The sequence below is a fragment of the Furipterus horrens genome, unplaced genomic scaffold (assembly GCF_987537825.1).
Source record: "Furipterus horrens unplaced genomic scaffold, mFurHor1.1.pri manual_scaffold_7, whole genome shotgun sequence".
Taxonomy (NCBI): domain Eukaryota; kingdom Metazoa; phylum Chordata; class Mammalia; order Chiroptera; family Furipteridae; genus Furipterus; species Furipterus horrens.
The window spans coordinates 26780-44372 of record NW_028327177.1 but is presented as its reverse complement, the minus strand read 5'-3'; positions in this window follow the sequence as shown (position 1 = coordinate 44372).

The following is a 17593-nucleotide window of genomic DNA, read 5'->3' as shown; positions in this document are numbered from 1 at the left end:
TTAAAGCAGCCTGGAGACCCCTTCTCTAAGCCACATCGAGAACTTAGCTTCTTTATCCCGCATGGAGAAGGCCCCTTCACCAAGCCGCGTGCCTTTTATAGGCACCCGTCCCACTTGCACACTGGATTGGTGCTCCTCTAGCTGCTTTCCTGGCCGTTGTTCCCAGAGTGGGTGGGTGGGTGGGTGGGTGGGTCTGTGGACATTCAAGGACCTTGGGGTCCTTTTAAAAAAGCAGACTGTGCTGAGACTATCAGTTTCTGCCTCTGCTTCAACCTCCACTGGTTTGTATAGTCAGAAGCAATGAGGCTTGATTTTCCCAGGTGCTGGGACTGGGTGCTGAGAGGGCTGGTTTGGTGCTGGGACTGGGTGCTGAGAGGCCTGGTGTGGTGCTGGGAGCACTGCCCAGGTGTCTCTGCTGAGTTTTCAAAAACGTGTGGGTGTACTTTCTCCTGGCGTGCTGCTGTTGCCAGTGCCACCACACCGTGCCGTATCTGGCCATGCTGTGCTGCTCCTACTTGGTGAGTGTTTCTTCTCTCCACGTTAGTTTGCTGGACTTCCGTGCAGCTCGATGTTGTGGAGCTTTTGGTTGTGTCTACTTTTGAGGTCGTTGTATTCTTTCTCGGTTGTGGAGGGAGATGCAGCGTGTCCGTCTAGGCCTCCATCTTTGCTGGAAGTCCCTGTGGTGTTTTTTCATGGGTCTATGGAGCGGTTCAGGAATTTGCTTGTCATTGGTTTGTAGGGGCCATGCTCACGTTCTCATCAGTGTCTGAAGTATGAAGTTGGTCTGCTTGTTTTAGGTCCCTGTGTTTTAGAAATGATTGCCTTTTCCTTTTTAGAGCAGCATGTGATCAAAAAAACAGGTGTCTGTAGGCCATATCCCAGGGAAGGGTGAAGATATGCAAGTCATGTAGGAAGCAGGGAGGGATCCTCAGGGAGGCTTGGCCAAGTCTTCCAGTGTCATAGCAGGTGAGCTACTGAGAAGGATGTGTGTCCCCGAGTGGGGCCTTTCATGCGTGCCATCTGTCTCATGGGTAGGAGGGCAGATAGGGATGGGAGGTAGTCCTGTCTCTTGTCAGTATTCCACGATGGAGTGGGTTGTTGAGTTGGCCACTTTGGGTATGTGGTGGAGCAAGGTAGAGGATAAGTCATCGTTGTCTACTGAGGGGTTGGGTGCTTGGTGTGCTGGGGTCCAGTAGATTTTCCTGTGAATATAGGGGAGGCAGCCTCCCTTGCCTACTTTTGGGAGATGGGTGCGGAAATTAGAATGGGTGTCCATTGGAATGTCACCGCCAGTTACCCAAGTGGATCTATTCTTTGGCAGAGAAGAGATGTGTCTTTTCAGAATCTCTGGCTATTGTTCTGGCCTCCAAGTAGAGTTGATGGCATCGGAGTAGGGTGCCATCATCCCTATTCTGACAGTCAGGGTATGTCCCGTTGTCCCCTACGTTGTGTGGAGGTCCATCTGTATTGTACTGCAGAAGAAAATGAGCCTCTTTGTTGTGATACTTTTGAGTGTCCAAGTTGTCCTAGTTGAGAGTAGTGAATTCCAGCTGTGATAGAGCGGGGTTGGGGTGGGAATGGAGGGCATCTCTGTTTCTTGGCTGGTGTCCTATTGAGAAAAGAAAAGAAGAGAAAAGGCAAGGCAGGGGGAGGGGAGGAGGAGGGGGAGGGAAGAGAAGGTGAGAGAAGGAATGGTCCAGGAGAAAGAGAAACACAAAGATAAGAGAGTTCTGGGCTCTGAGAGGATCCCCGTGTCCTTATTCCCGGAGTCAGCTAGTGGGATGTAGGGTGTCCCTTGGGTTTTTCAGCATAAAGCTATTGGATATCTGTGGTGAGAGGAGATAGAATGAAGGCGAGTTGCTTGTTGTATTTGGAAGTGTCCCCCTGGATCACCTGAGGGGGTGGACAGCGGTTCACGGGGTGTCCCGTCGCTCCCCACCGAAAAGCAGTGTATGTGTCTGGTGACATGATGCTGTGGTCAGGCTGCAGAGATTTGTTGTATCCATGTTGTTTTCCAGAGAGCAGGGATAGTTTTAGATGAAGGTGGATCATTTGTATCCATGTCAGTGTTTTTCTCTGTGTGGCTACTTTCCTGGAAGGAGCAGGAGAAGGAGGGAGAGGGGGAATGGTAGAAGTTTGATTGGAGATGTTATGCAAGGAATGTCGGTTGGTAGGATGCTCTTGCACTGAACCGGAGAGGTTTGTAGTGTTTTAAAACATCTGCCCCCTAGATGTCTTTGGCTTACTCCACTTTAGCTTTGGTGGGTATATTTTAGGAAAATGGAGGATGCTCTTAAAGAGGAGTCATCAAGGCATCTGTGTAAAAGCATTCCTGGTGAGAGGTGGGCTGGGATTGTAGGCTAACCTGTTTTAGAAGGATCTCCTCTACGATGGTACTTGTTGTCTGAGGGCAGGGTCTGGAGAGAAGCAGTGAGAGGAGAGGAAGGTTCTGGCAGTAGTTGAGAAATGGGCCGAGTTTTACCGTGACCCTGTTTTCTATGCTGTGTCGTAGAGGCAGGTATTTGTCATTTTAAGTGTAGAATTGACAGCCTTTTGTAAGAAAAAAGGAAAAGCGGTGAGTCCCAAAGCAGTGAAAAATAATTAGGAGTCAAGGGCAAATGTCATTAGAGGGTCTGTAAGTCAGAATGGACTGTATTAGCCTGTTGACCAATGAGGAAAGGGGCTTTCCACAGCTTAACTCTGATAGCTTCTGAGGACCCAGGATATCGGAGATGAAAGGAGGGGAGGTCGTTGTCACCAAGGTCCTGGAAGTGGGAAAATGTAATTGGACAGCCCAGCCAACCAGAAGGAGAAAAGTGAAAGGAGAATCGGTGGCAGACCTATCACCGGAGCAACGTGAGTTAATTTTCACCTTGAGGGAAGTTAGGTCATCCTGTGTGATTGCCACTGTGGAGTATCCAGCATGAAACACAGAGAAGGAGGGGGACAGGGGAGGTGGGCGGCTTTAGATGCTATTAGGGACAGAAGCAGCCAGCTGCATCTCTTCATTATGTACGTAGGTTTGGCTTTTTTGGCTGTGGGAAGGGCTGCAGATCTGTGAATATACAACTGCCTCACTGAGCGGTGAAGTAATACCTGAAGGTGGAAGAGAACTTTCAGTAGGCTGTTATAGACTCTTGTAGAATTTCCTTCCTTGAGAAGCATGGGCAGGGGCTTTAAAGTCATCATGAATCCTGAGCGGCTGAGAATGTATTTTCTGTGGTAAGAAAAAGGTGAATCGCAGAGATATCGGAAGGACTCTTTGCAAAGTATGGGAGCCCAGTGGGAGGTGTTAGAGATTTAGAACCTTGTGAGCCTTGTCAGCCAAGGAACAGGTGTTGAGCAATTATGTCAGACTGTGGAAAGTGACGATGGAAGGTCTGTGACACCCGCACAGCCTACCCAAGCCTGGTTTTAGACTGTTGGGAAGCAGGAGAGTTTGAAGCTTAGTGAAGTAGTTCAGGAAGCAGAGGACATGTCATCGTTCTGCCAGGCATGACTGTGGCCATTTGGCAGTGGCAGTGTCACAGAATGGGGGGGGGTCCAAAAATCCGCAGAGACTGTGGGTTGTGAGATGGGGAAAGGAGACTCCTAGGAAGGTGTCTTCCCACGTGTTTGGATATGGGCTAGTGTCCTTGTTGTGCAAATCACTTTGGTTTTTCCAAGTCCAAGGCAATGGGAGGGGGTCAGGAACCAGGAACGGTGTGGAAGAGCATTCACAGTGTGTTGAAGGTTCTGTGAATGGTCATAACGGGTTATCATGTCCACTGCGTCCAAGGTGCAGTCAGGGATTTAGTAAGTGGCAGAGGTTTTAGGGACAGAACATCATGTGGCTTGGAGGTGAGAACACCATGCGGATTTAAAGGAAAGGGAGAATTCTGTGCAGTTCCCAAGAAGGCTGGGAACTGCACGTGTTTCTGGACGAAAAGCTGGAGGGCAGCTCACCATAGGGAATGAGTCCCCAGTCAGGGTCGAAGGATTTGGAGATGCCGATCAAGTTAAACTGTGTCTAGAAAGTAGAGTAAACTGTATGTGTGACTTTTTTAAGAGGAGTCTGGTTTCATAGGGGAGACCAGACTGTGTTTGAGGGTGTTTTTAGGGAAAATAAGACATAAATGCAGAAATTTTGCAAATCATGGAACTGTCTATAACTATGAAAGAAGGAAAATTTTTAATTGTCACTAAAGTGTGGTATGGAGAGTTATGCTTCTGGTGGTGGGCCATCGGGCACGTAAGAACCGCACAGCTTGTGGGATATGTTTCCATCGTAGAAACCCGTGGGTTTTGTTACAACAGAAAAAACCATGGCCTTCTTCATGTTTCTGTTAATCTATGCATTTCTTCTTTGTTGCTGGTTATTCCACTCTTAAAAAAAAGTGTCTGTTGTATGAAGGGAGGCGTGGGATAGTTCTTGGTGCCCTTGTCTGGTGAGTGTGGGTATAGGGGGTCTGGGTTCCATTCGTAGCTGAGAAGAAAGCCTAGGGTCAGTGAGGTTGTGGATGGTGTTCCCTAGGGTCAGAGGATCCTTTGGGCCCTTTGGGGGAATATGAAGCTGTTAGGGTAGCCCTGCTGTGAGAAATCACCTAGAGACTGCTGTGGGAACAGATCACTGGTTTATTGAGGGAGCCAAGGAAGAGGTAAGGGTGTTCAAGGGAAAGGAAATTCTCCGTACTGAATGAACGTCTCTTAGGAGCCAGGGAGATGGGTGGCGGAGGCGGTGGGGGTAGCTTCTGGTCCTCCTGGTGGTCCCGTAGGAATCGCCATGGTAGGTCCTGTCTTCAGGCAGCTATTTTTTAGCCCTTTCGGTAAGGGGGAGTTTGCTTATTGATATGTTTAGTGTTAGTCGGATATTAACATCTCATGGGTTTCCCCCTCCCACAGCAGCTTAGTTAACATTTTGGGCTAAGTCTATGAGCATTTCCTTTTGGAAAGTTTCAGTCTCTTCACCTATGTTTTGGGAAATGCTAGATGCAGGGTCTGTTTGATCACCAAAGTTCAGGTGTCCATGACCTGACAGAACATCATTTCCAGTTGCCTCCTCTCAAGGACCCAGAAACGGAATGAAGTGATTTGTGTATATCGATTGAGTCCTCAGGTTCAACTGTCCTAGGAAGAGTAAATTTTGTTTGGGACCCAGGTAAGCCTGCCACACAGCACCCACCCTGGACCCGGTGGCCATCCAGGGACGGGGTCCTCTGGTGAATGTTGCAGGCCGGTATGGTGTACGTCGCCATTTTTGTCACAGCAGGTTTTTTGTTTCCGAAAAAATGAAGGGTGTTCTGGGCTTTAGGCATGTTTCCCAATTTAGAGAATAAAGTTAGGTATGAGGTATCAGGAAGTCTGTTAGTATGCATGGAACGTTTGATTCGTGAAGGGGAGCAACAAGGGTAGGGTGGGCAAAGCTCAGGGTGGGAAGCTTGCAGTAGGTCGGCCGGGTTGCCCACGGCGTTCCAGAGCCTTGGAGTCCATGAGTGCCAGTCCTTTGCTTTGAGGAGGGACGTATTTGGGGGTGGGTAGGGGTAAGGGAGTTGAATTTGTACGGAGAGGGAGAGGTGTCTGCATTATAGGACCTTGGTCACGGATCCTTAGAAGTGTGAGTGGGTTTTCTCCAAGGTCCTATCTGAGGTTTTCCATGTATTTTGCCCTGGAATGTGAATATGTTCTGAAATGGTCTCCTCAGGTATTATGGAAGGATGCTTAAGAGTTTCAAGAATTTTTGTTTCTGCAGTCATTTTCGTTGTTGAAGCTGGAAGAGCAGGCAGTAGGACGGGAGAGGGCCCGGGAGGGTGGAACTAGGGTCCTAGGCACGAGTTTTCTATTCCATTTGTTCCCTATGAGGTGAGTGGTGGTCTCCAAAAATCCTTGGAGTCTGCCGGTTGGGGGATGGGGAAAAGGGAACAGCTTTGAGGAAGCGTTTTAAGGTACCTTTGCATGACAATGGCCAGTTGCTAGTTTCTGAGTTCTGCCAATCACTCTGGTTCTCCCAAGGCCCCCAGGCGATGGATGGAGCTTTGAGCATGGGAACGGTGCAGAAAGAGCCTAGAGCCTGCGCAAAGTTCTGTGAGTGGTCAGAACTCTGGGTTACAGGACGCAGTCAGGGATTCAAGAAAAGGGGGCAACATTTTAGAAGGGGCGATGAGATCCACGGCGTGTATCAGGAGTGCAGAGAACTTGATGGTGCTCTGATAGGGGCAAGCACACGTTTTCCTGGATTGTTATAAGGAGAGAGAGGACATCGTCCAGGAGATCCCAAAGGAGAGAGGTGACCGATCTGGGATGGGGAACTTCTGGGCCTGTTTTTGGCTTGGGGAGCAAGGGATGTGCTGGGTCCTGTGGGAGAAGAGGGCTAGTGAGCTGAAGTGCCTAATGTCTCCCCCAGGTTGGGATACTGAAAGTAAAGACCCGTTTTCCTCAACACTAGTTGGGTTTTACACCAAGGGCCCACGTGAAAGAATCTGGTTTTACTCTGTCACCATTGTGACGATGACGTATGTGGCTCGTGGAGCCTGTAGTCAGGTGTGCTCTGTGTCAGTTTCAGTGCAGCGGATGTCCATGCGACGTGTGCCGTTCCTACTTTCTTTAGGACAGCCGTGTTTGTTAGTACTGTGTCACCGTGGTAAAGCTGGTCTGCTTTTGAGTGGAGAAGTGAGAGGTGCCGTTTCCCCCTAGGATAGAGGGGAGGCGGTGGCTTTGTCTTTCCCAGACAGTGGACAGAGTCATGCTGTGTTGGTTGTTTGTAGTCACTCTTGTGCTGCCTTGTCTGTGTCGTGGTGCTGTTGAGGTGTTCATTCACAACTGTGGGGTTTGTTACCCGTGTCTCTTTGTCTGTGTCCTTTCCTCCCTCCCTCTGTCCCTGTGTGCTTCTTTCTCTCTGTATTTGCAGTGTATGTGGAGTTCCTGTGTTTAATGGTTGTTGCCTCTTCCTGAAACGTGTGGCCCTGGTGTGCACTGCAGTGTGTGGTGGCTGATGCCGGGCACTTGTGTACTTTTAGGAAGCAGTTTGTTGGCTGTGGAGTGGCCGTAGGTATGTGCCCATTGGGAAACTAAGTGCTGTATTTTCTGGGGCTGGCTGTGTGCCGGGGAGCACCCCCCCCATTGTGACTGGGTGGGGTCTTGGGGGGCCAGCTGTGTAATTAGATCTCTGTCTTTTACTAGGGCGTGGCTCCAGCTCTAAGATCTGAGGACTGGAAAAGCACCCTCTGAAGGGTTGTGGGAACCGGTCCAGCGGCACAGCTGTTCATCGTCTGGGGAGTGGACATCTGGATACCTTCTGAGTGCCTTAGGACTCCCGGTCCCTGCATGGATCTTCTGGCTGCTGCTTGTGAGTTGCAGTCAGTCGTGTGGAGTAGGGCAGCTGCAACAGAGGCCCTGTGTGTCCTTTCAAGCTCATCCTGAAAGGAGGACTATGGTTGGGGCAGCGGTGTGAGGGTGGCACTTGTAGACAGATGGATGGTCACCCTCCCCCATTTGTTGCCATCCTTGGGTTCCTTGGAAGTGCATCTGCTCTGCAGTGCTGCTGGCTTCAGGCAGGCAGGTGTCCCAGTCTCAGTTCTGTGCGATGGGACCCCCGGTGCCTTGGGGAAAGAGAGCCCTTAGCTGAAGGGCTTTTGGGGAGTTGGAATGAGCGGCCTGGGCCGCTTGCCTTCCTATCGGAGCCCTTTGAGTCTAGTGTTTGGTTACATTGATTCTCTGCCCTCCTGTGATGGGTCTGTGGGGTCCAACCTCTGTCACCCCTGCACCATGAGCTTCTCATCTGCCAAGTGTGCCCCTTAGTTGTTTGGGGCTGAGTCCAGCAGTCTTGGGTTATTCCCTGGAGGCAGCTTGAGTTTTGGCCTTGATCAGAGAAGCCTGGTTGGCAGAGGAAGAGGAGAGTGAGCTCAAAGAGACACTGCGGAGACATTGATACGAACAGGGGCCTGAAGGGAGGTCACGTGATTCTTGACCGGGTGTCCAGCATCTCAGAGCTGAGGAGGCTGGAATGGCTGGCTGTATGTGGAACTGCCATTGTGGTTTGTCTCTGAGGGTTCTGGAGGATGGCCTATTTTGGGAGCTGAGGGCCACTTGCGGTTGGATCACCCTTTGCACACTCTTCAAGATGCCTTTCTCTACCTTGCATGTGGTCCCTTTATTGCCCTGTGGTCCTGAGAGGGTGAGGGGGTCGTGGGTGTGTGGATGGTGCCAGGAACGTGCCTTTGACTCATCCTGGCATGGCAGGGGTTTGACCGCATCTGTGTTGTATGTGTGGAGGGTGCTCGGGAGAGGCAAGGACACCCCGGAGGGGGCCCGGCCCTGGTTCCTTGGGCCGCTGATGTGGGTGGTGGCCGCAGAGTGGGGGTTGAGGGGATCGCCTGTGCCTTTTTCTGTACCTTCCCCAACTAAGAAAGTTTGTTGCCACTGAAGAGGAATGTCGTGGGGGGCCTATGGAGAGTGACGTGCTGAGTGGAGAAGTTGGCATCTCTGAGCCAGAGGTGGTGGAAGGAGGGACAAGTGCTGGCCCGTGGTCCTGTCCATGACTGCGTGGGGAGAAAGTGGGTGCCCTGATGGAGGGACATGAGCTGGGGGGGCTCCTGGGGATCGTGCCTTGGGGACCTCGGAGCCTTCCGCCATTCCCCATAAGGTGCCTCCACCCACCCTCAGGAGTTGCTCCCGTCTGATGGCCTTGGCTACCCTGCAACCCAGGGCCCACTCCGTCTGCCCTGGCTCCTCCTGGCACTGCACCGTCATCTACAGCGGGGCTCTTCCCTTGTCTGGTGGGGTGTGTGTAGGAGAACCGGGGTGAGCCATCCCCATTTACCTTAGATCTGAGGGCGGACTGTCTTGTGTGAGGTAGCTTCCTATTTCAGTCCCTTGATGCTACAACGGTGGCGGTGCCGCCTGTGGGATTGGCAGCTGTTAAGAGGGGGATGTGGATGCCGCCAAGGAGGCCGGGCTCCACCGTTGCCTGATTCCCCGAGGGGTTTGGAGGGCGAGTTTCCTTGGTCTCCCAGTGCCACCCTACAGCCCTGGCCGCGTGATAGTGGCACGGGTGTGCGGCCTATATAATGTACGGCCTCCCTGAGCGTGGTTGCGAGATGTCTGCCAACACCTGCACCTTTACCCAAGTGCGGTCCTTGGCTTCTGTGATGCTTCTCCAAAGATGAGTTTTTTCCCTTTCACTCATCTTCCTGATTGAATGAGGTGCTTTCTTCTCATGGCTTTTCCTGTGGTGCAAAGGAAGTTTTCCCTTTCCATGGGAACAGTGAGCTTCATAGGGTCCTGTGTGCTTTTTGGGTAATGTGTATCCTGTCCTGTGAACGGTGGGTGTATGTGTGTCTCTGCGTGTCTGTGTGTCCCCACCCCTGCCTGGCTGTAGGTGTGTCCTATCCTATGGGTGAGGGAGTGCCCCCCCCCTTGCTGTGGGCACAGGAGCACCCTTCTGGAAGCCATCATGGCCCTCAGCACCTTTCCACCATCCCTGGGGCAGAGCCCCCCCATGGCAGCAGCGGTACTGCCACTACCCCCGGGGTCTCCTGTCCCTCGCGGTGCTCGTCAAGGCGGAGTCCCTGCAATCCCGATGGCAGAAACCACCCCACTCCCTGTTCCCTAGGTCTTCTGACATTCCAGTCACCTTTCCCACCCATAGCCGCCCCTTTTGTGTTATTTCCGCGGCCCAGCGGGAGCAGGGCTGTGACTCGCCCCCCGCCCCCGGCCCCAACTCCTCTGTGTGTGTGTGGGTGGTGGGGGTGTGGCCGGTGTAGGGCTCCTCGGGTGTCAGCCAGACAGTTGGTGGCGCAAAGGTGTGAAGAGACGGCGGGTGGAGGGGTTCCGGTGGTCGTCACAGAACTTTCAGAACGTGGCGGCGGGCGGATGTTATCTGTCCAGTGGGGGTCAGGAGGCACCGAGAGGGGGCGAAGGAGCGCGGCAGCGGTGAGCGACATTGCCCTTGTCGGAAAGCACTTGTGGCTTCCCGAGGCGAGTGTGTAGAGAGGGCGCAGCCTTTCCTCCCGTGACTAAGGTCAGAACCCGGGGAAGCGGGTCTGCCATCGGGTGCCTAGGCAGCAGCGGGGAGAGGGACACGAGCTGAGGTGGGTGGTGATTGTGCCTGGGCACCCGGGAGGCCCCCTGCCGTCCCGAGAAAGTGTCCGCCACAAGCCTCCCAGGATGCTCCCCTCTGAGCCTCGTCGGTCCTTTCCCGTTCGGATACTGGGCTCCCGCTCGGCCCGCACCCCCTCGGCGGCGCCCTACTGAGCACCTGCGGAGCCCCGGTGTGGGGCTGAGAGCTGTTTCCTCTGCCGCTGGGTTTCTGCTGATGGGTTTCCTCTTTCGCAACCCAGAAAATGATGTCTGTGTAAAAATGTTGCGATCAGCGACGCTGTGATTCGAACCCCTGCCCTTCTGTATGCAAGGCAGGCGCTCAATCCATTTGCCCATTCTCACCTGAGCTGCTTCGCTTGCTTCCACAGATACTTGACCGTGCTGCATGGAGCGTGCTTTCACCTGGACTGAATCGCTGGGCTGTCTCGGTGCTGCCGTCTTGTGGACACGTCCATGAACTGCAGGCCTTTGCAGGTGAATAGGCAGAACTGCTTGCTGTGCCCTGTTTTCCTTTCGGTGACTCTGTGATGAGACGCGGTGTCTGTTGCTTTCGTTCCCGGCAACTGCGTTGGAGAGGTCCTGGGGAAGAGGACCGCCTGCTCTGCCCTTCCCCGCACCGTCTCCGGTGCTTGTGGTGAACGTGCTGGGTCTGATTTCCTTGTTCTCTTTCATTGCTGGCATTGTTCACGGAGGGTTGGTGGTGTGTGCAGCTTTCTTATCTGGGCAATCGAGGTCCCAGTACTCCCGGTTTCAGGGTCCCCGTGCTCTGCTTTCTGTCTGCTGTCGCTGAGCATGACTGCCCCGTGTGTGTTCCATCTCCCCTTGGCACTGCTGTACTTCCTGACCGTTTGTGTCTGTCCTTGTTGCGGGAACAAACACTGTGGCACCCTTCCACGTGTGTTCCTCTGTCCTATGATGATGAAAGGAGGCCTATTCGGTGATCCGTGCACGTGTGCTCTCCAGGCTAACGTGTTCCTGCCGTGGACTTTGCCTTCCCTTCCTTGACAGCGCTCTGTTAGTGCAAGAACAGACTGTGCCTTGTGTTGTCTTCCTGTGCATGTCATGAATCTTCTGGGGGAAGATTCTAGAGCCGCCACTGTTGTTAGATCCACCGTGTGACTGCAAGGATGTCGGCCCATGAAGATGGAATACGACGGTGGTCCAGAATGTTGGCCCACCACAGGGACTTTACCGCTGACCCTCTGGCCTGTGTCATGGCAGTTACTCCACTGAGCTGCAGTGGGATGTGTTTCTCCTGGAGCTTCCTGTTGGGGATTGCTTGCCTTCTTCTGCCAGCCCTGGGAATGAGGGCCAGCCCCTGTCTGTTTCTGCTGCTGGCGCTTCAGTGTGGTTGGTGTGTGGTTCTCCAAAGAGATACCCCTTACAGCAGCTTCCATGTCCGGATCTGCCTTCAGAGCACTGTGGTCTCTGCTACTTCAGTTCATGGAGGTGATGTGGTAGGTGTCCCCTGTGGTTGCAGCCAGGAGCACTTTCGGCTCTCCCACTGTCCTTGGCTATGGGTGCTCGATATAGTTCTGGTTCAAGGGCACTCTATTGCCTGCGCCTTGCCTCTCTATGGGAAGGAGACACTGTTCCTTCTTGTCATTGTGTCCCGGCATTCTGGCAACCTGTGGCTCTCTCTCGCATTATTACCACCGGATTGGCTCCACTTTGAATGGGATTGCTGTGTGTATCTGTCAGCTCTGGGTCCCGATGGCTTCTCTTCCTTGACTCATGGAGATGTGGGGAGCCTGGGAAAAGTGATAGGTGACGGCCATCCAATGGCCGTCTCTCCTGTGCTCCAAAAAAGGCCACCCCGGCCAAGTGCAGATGTCCCTGCTCTCGCCAAGACCCAAACTCAGGTCATCAGCGTTCCTAGGGAAGCACTTACTCCACTCATCCACCGCAGCATCAACTGAGCGCACAGCTGAAATACATGCTCTTGAGTATCTGTAGCACGACCCTGTTCAGGGCGAGCACCTCTGACAGCGCCTCTGTGCTGCCGTCTTGTGGACATTTTTGGGTTGCAAGGAACGCCGCTCTGCTGCCGTCCTGTGCCTTTCCTTCCCTGGGGAGAGCCCCGTGATGCCGGCTGACGCCCGTGTCCCCTCCCCTTCGCTACCGTTTGTCTTCCGTTTCTGCGCACAGGACTTCCGCTCCGTTCTTGTCCTGTGCCTGTCCTTTCCTCACCTGTGACTACTCTGGACAGAAAGGATTCTATGTTGCTGGATGTTGTTTTCCACTTGGTTCAGCTGAGCTAGAGTTGTCCGCGTTCCATGTCGACGTGCTTGGCAACGTTGCACTTCTGTGTCAGGCGATTGAATTTACCTTTGTTCAATGCCTGTGAGGGCAGGGTCCTGCCCCATCGGTTTCCTGCTCTAAGACCGTTGCCCACCTTTCCTTTCTGAACCCCTGAGGATGGGATCCTCTTCGTAGGTTGGCTGTTATCTCACGTGGTTGCCGTCTGTTCTGCCATACACTGTGCTTGGGAGCGGTCCGCTTTGAATGTCCACTTCCTGGGAATTCCACCGGGAACCCTTGACGTTTCCGAATGCTGACAAAACCATACACCTGTAGGTGCGTGGCCCCATGCCATCTGCTCTTCTCTGAATGTCGCCTCATTACAATGCAAGTTGCCTTGGTAAAGGAGCTCGGGCCAGCAGGGTCCACGGCACTGTTGCTAGTGTGAAGAAATGCTGAGGGACTGTAAGAACGTTTTGGAGAGTAGTGCAGGAGGCTGGTCAGTTTCCAGAGGGGACAGTGCTCTGTGATCTAGCCTGAACACGGTTTTCACGGTTCCGTACATGTACTGCCGCCAAGACAGTTATGATTCACTGTGCCGAACCTTGCATTCTATGATTTCTACTTGCATGTCACGGGACAGACTGTCACATGTGCACGACTGAAGAAGGAAACTCCCGTTGCCACCTTCCGTTCCCCGTGAGCGCATCAGAATGGACCGCAAGACAGTGTTTTACGGTTGTGCGATCCATGCCTGCTGTTCTCACTCCAGGGTGAGGCGGTCCTTAGGAAGAACGCGAGCTGTTGTGCAACTGTGGAAACACAGGCCCGGTTTTGCGTGGGAAACCGGTCTGTTCCCGGTGGTTCCTGTAGGCTGGGATGAGCTGCAAGTACCTCTGTTACATGCCCAAGCTCAGCCTATGATAAGGTTCGGGCTGCATTTCTGACGGACCGCTTTCCTGCTGTGGGCATCCTGTAGAATGACAGCTTCGCTAAGGCTGTCAGGAGACTGGCATCATTTAGGCTCCTCGTATAACTGGAGTGTTACGGGTTGGGGTTCCGTCGCTCCCGGTTGCTGCCTCCGGGTGCTTCTGCACTTCAAGTGCGATGCCGATCGCTTCCTCTCACGGTCCCGCTTGCCTGCTTATCAGTACACGGTCATCCTGTCGCGGGTACTGTTGTTCTGAGGTGGTCATTCCCAGTTTCCATGACTTTGGTCACTCTACAGGTACCCAGTGCGCTGTCTCCTTGCCAGGTTGTCTCAGATCACAGTTTACCAGAACATGGAACCTAGGTATGTGTAACACATCAGCAGGTTGCCATTTCTTTGTCATTACGTCTGCAGGTACTGGGTCAAAGACTGCTTGTTTTCAGTTATAATCTCATGTGTTACTTGTTACCTGCTGATCTGCTGCTGTTCCTGACATACCGCTCATGGATACCAGCTTATCCCTTGTTACATACCAGGTCCTAGGGTTTCGGCTCACAGGTTACCATGAGGTGGTCAGCGTGCCGGTATATTAGGAGGCCCTGCACCCCTTCCAGCGGTTGCAACTGACGCTGTAATTACTTACCGGGTATTCTGTTCCCAGTGATGATGTCTGCAGGTTAGGGTTGTCAGCTTAGTGAATGTGCATCGTGAGGCCGCTGCGTCACATCAACCTGACTGTCCGCTAATGGGTGCCGGTGTCCGTTTCGGGTTCGTGCCGCCGTTCACCCCGTTCCCTCCGGACCGCTTCAGGGATACCTCCTGCTGGTTTCTCGTTCACCTGACAGTGCCAGGGTCTCCCGTTGTCCCGTTTCTGCTTCCTAGGTTACGGTTCTCAACTTGTCACGTGTCTGTTACCATTTACTGTGGCACCGTAAGACTGCCGATGGTGATCAATTTTCCCCGTCACATCGATGTGGTGTCGCACTCGTTGGGATTGGGGGTCTGAAGTGTCTATTCCCTGGCTCGTGCCACGATGTTACAGAGTCCTTTTGTCCGCTTCTCTGCCTACAAGTTGCCTTGCCTGCAGTTTTCCCCTCGGTGCTGTGTATGTTGCCTGCCACTGTCAGTATGCAGTGAACCGCTGTGCCTGGTTTTGGATGACTTCTGTGGGGATAAAAGGTGGGGACATATGCCAGCCGCAGCAATCCTTTCATTCTTTTCCTTCTGTTTGACCTGAGGCAAAAGGGGCATTTAAGGCAGGCCTGGTACTCGAACCCCGGGCTCCCGTGTTAGCAGGCGGCTACTTATTCCAATGAGCCACTCCTGCACGGCTGCCTGCTGTACGGTTCAGGGGAGCTCTTCAGTGTTCATGAGGGCTGCTGCCAAGTACTGCGCACTGCGTTACTCTGTGTTGCCATCATGTGGACAACTTTTTTCATTGCTGGTAAGTCCATGTCTACGTGGATCCTGGCAGTGGTCGCCTGCAAACTTGGTATTGATGCTCAGGTAACCGCTCCGGAACCCTCTTTCTGGTTACTGGTACGCAGGTCCTCTTTCCCTGGTCAGCAGCTATTGGTGAGGAGGTTTGCAAGTTACTAGTTACTGGCTCATTTACTGCTGGATTCCCCTGCTACCGGTTCAGCACTGTGGTGTTAGGTCGTTGTTTTCCGATTTGGGTTTACCGAGGTAAGTTTACCAGGTCACTGGACACCAGTTTAATGGAGACCAATAACCGACCACCGTTAACCTGGTCAATGGTCACCGATCACAGATCACGGGTAACCGATCACCGACTACCGGTAAGCGGTCAACGACGACCGGCCATCGATTAGCGGCAATCGGCAACCGATAACTGTTCACGAGTCCCTGATGAACGGTGACCGGTTATCGGCGATCGGTTACTAGTTAAACTGGTTACCAGACAACAGATTACCGATTACCAGTTGATGCGCTGGTCCGCTGGTTGCCACTTACTAGTTAGCCCCCGTGGCCAGTTACCAGTTAACCTGTTGCCGAATGCTAGTTAGCTGGTTAATGATTAACTGGTTGCCGTTGCCTAGTTGCCAGGTGTGGGTTTCCTGTTTACCTCGTTAGGGTTGCCTCTTACAGTTGCTGTGACGGGTTGTAGCTTCATGTTGTGTGGTTACCTGGCTTGTATCGATTGATTAGTATTGCCTGCGTGTGTCTCTTCTTTGCTGCCGTCTTGCGGACATTTCTTTGTACTGTATCTGTCCTGCACTTGACAGGACAGCTGGGTACCTACTGTTCCTTCTTCACTATAACATTGTGATCGCTTGTGGACCGGCAACCTGTTTGTCGCCTTGCTTCCGTAAAGGTTTTCTTCAAGGCCGCAATGGGACGGGAGTTCGCAGTCACCCCTGTGATCGGATTCTCGTCCCAAATGTTACGGTGCCGGCTGGTGTGACTCCTTTGGATCGCGGGCCGCCAACGAGGGAAGAGCATGCTTCGTGCAGGCTTGGCATAGCTATCACTTCCTTTTCTGTGCCGCTTCGGTGTCTGGCATCTTTGACATTCATTTCAGTGCGTTCCATCTCGCTCCGCATGCTGCGCTGGATCATGCTCGTATATGCCACTCTCCTTCTCTCTGGTCCCTGTTTGCTCGCTGGCTATGGTGAGGGCTGGGAGGGGAAGGGGTAGGGACACGATCATCCTTCTGTGCCCGCTTCTTAGGAATTGCTCCCCGGTGTGCACGTGGCCGTGGCTCACTGTCTGGCATCCTCAGGAACTGAGTCTGCGGTCCTACGGTCTGCAGGTGTGCGCTTGATCCTCGGAACTCACTATATTTGTGGATGGCCTGGTAGCTCTCTGTGGGGGTACTGTTCGCCCTCTTCCTCCGGGAACAGCACAGGATGGCTTCTGAGTGTGACTGTCTCCAGTCCTGTGTTTGCATTCTCCGTTGACTACTTCTGAGGGTAGGTAGCCGGGAACACTGCTCACCTATGGTGTCTATTGTTAGGAGACTGCTTCTGAAAATGCCCTTGACTTCTCTGGATGTGATGTGAGAGCGTTCTGCTTTCCTTTCCTATATTCGTGCTTCTGTCTCACCCCCTCTTCTGTTCTCTTATTCCTCTGCGCCGGCTAAAGCGTGCTTCCCGGTGAAATGGCTGCACGGACCCCGACGTCTCCCAGCTTCACAGCATGTGTTGCTGCATGTTTTCGTGCTCCTGTGTTATGCACACGCTCCTTTGGTGCCTCCCATGAGAGCCCTGTGAGCAGCGAACCTCTCCTCGGGCTGTGTTTCCTTGGCTGATTTTCATGGTGGCAGAGCAGGAATGTCCCTCCCAGGGGGATAGCTAATGACATGCAGTTTCTTCTCCTCTGAGGGTCAGAGTGGGGCACGGCACTGTTCTCCGCCTCTGCCATAGACAGGAGACCTTGGTGTCCCGTGGTCCTTTCCCCTTCCCGGGTGACACACTGGTCAGTCCCTCCATAATGCAATACTTACTCAAGCTTTTCCCAGTGTCTGTTCACGGCTGCGGAGGAGGGAGCCCTTTCCTTTGCCTGTCTCCTGGGCCTTAGGAACCTTGCTGCCAACACATCGTGAAAGGCAGCATTTCCGCTTTCCCTGCTACGATGTGCGTGGACCCTTTCTGAACAGTGGGTGTAGAGAATGCTCGTTTCGGTTGGGTACTTAGCGATGGATGTTGTGATTCTAAAAGTTTCTTGTTGTTATCGACCGATTTCTGTTTTCTAAGTGCTTTGACCGCCGGTTCAGTCCGCCTAGCTCTCCAGAGAGGGCATGGTTTCACTTTTGTAGACAGGAGATGCAACAGGTGCCCGGTATGTTCCCACTCTGTGTGTACAGTTGCCTGTCCTGCAACCCAGGAACCGCATTTATGCTGCACAAGCCGTGTGCTCTCCCTCCGAAGGGATGTGAGCTGAAGTGTCTCAGACTACATACCGTAATGCTATCCCATGAGCTGCATTGTATTTATTTTGTCAAGGGAGGTTCAGGGCTTGGTCTTGATAGACTTTCAGCTACGTTTCCTGCTAAGCATGATCTCCCAGGGTGCGTCCTTGCTGCCGCCCCGCGGACATTTCTGGGTACTGCACGTCACTGGCTATGCGTGAGGCAGGAAGCCGGTTGTCTGGGCTGCTTCTTCCCTCCTTCCATTTCCAGTGGTGTGTCCTGCCACCTCCTGCAGGTTCTTACCCGGACTTTCCTGTCTGTTTCCCAAGGGCCCACGAGGAACCTCGCAGGACCGTCTTTTCAACCTCCTTTTCCTCGATGTGTGCCGTGAAGGTCCCCATCCTATCGTTGTTGCTCTTCACAGGACCTGTGTGTTCCGGCTCTGATGATACGGGTTGAATCACCATCGCCCGTTG